Genomic DNA, 596 nt, shown 5'->3' with positions numbered 1-596 from the left:
CAAGAAACTGAAATTAAACATCTGAGCTAGCAGTCCTAGCACATCTTTTATCAATCCTATTTGAGTGTAAAGATAAGAGTAATTAGTTTAAACAGTATACGTTCATTGAGAACCGCATCAACACATTAACAAATCAGGACAATGAAGAATCAAGATTTCGAGACATCCAAATATATTCATAGGTCTTCTTACGACTCTTACAGCTGTGTACTGAGCCATTGTCATCAACTGCTGCATGACTGTATCCACATCTTGCTTTAACTGTGGTTGAAATATTCGTTCTAAACCATGCCTAACATCAATAACCAAAAGAAGAAGAAACATAAAATTAGATAAATTTGCAGATTACTGAAGTTATGATGTAAAAACTGTAGAGAATTAATTTTACTTCTCAAAATAGCGATCGAGATTGTGCCACTGAGGATCTTTACACCGATTTCCAAAGCGGACTATCTCTCCTGAAAATACGTTTAGTTCTTCCCTGTTCACCACAAGAATTCCATGTGAATAGATGAAGTAAAATCCAAAAGAACAACCTGAGTAATAAGAGATTCTTAACCTGTAGAATTTCGTAATCATAATAATAATAATAATAA

At 33.4% G+C, this 596-nt stretch overlaps 1 long non-coding RNA gene across 1 annotated transcript; it reads right to left on the bottom strand.

Moving 5' to 3' along the window:
• Positions 1-201: 201 nt before the first annotated feature.
• On the bottom strand, positions 202-552 carry LOC110034339. Its single transcript, XR_002295045.1, has 2 exons — positions 389-552; positions 202-292 (listed from the first exon to the last, which is right to left on the bottom strand). It is a non-coding gene; the product is annotated as an uncharacterized LOC110034339 (long non-coding RNA).
• Between the last annotated feature and the right edge of the window lie 44 nt (positions 553-596).

The sequence above is a fragment of the Phalaenopsis equestris genome, unplaced genomic scaffold, assembly GCF_001263595.1.
Source record: "Phalaenopsis equestris unplaced genomic scaffold, ASM126359v1 Scaffold184321, whole genome shotgun sequence".
NCBI classification, from domain to species: domain Eukaryota; kingdom Viridiplantae; phylum Streptophyta; class Magnoliopsida; order Asparagales; family Orchidaceae; genus Phalaenopsis; species Phalaenopsis equestris.
This window is presented reverse-complemented; position numbering and strand designations above follow the sequence as displayed.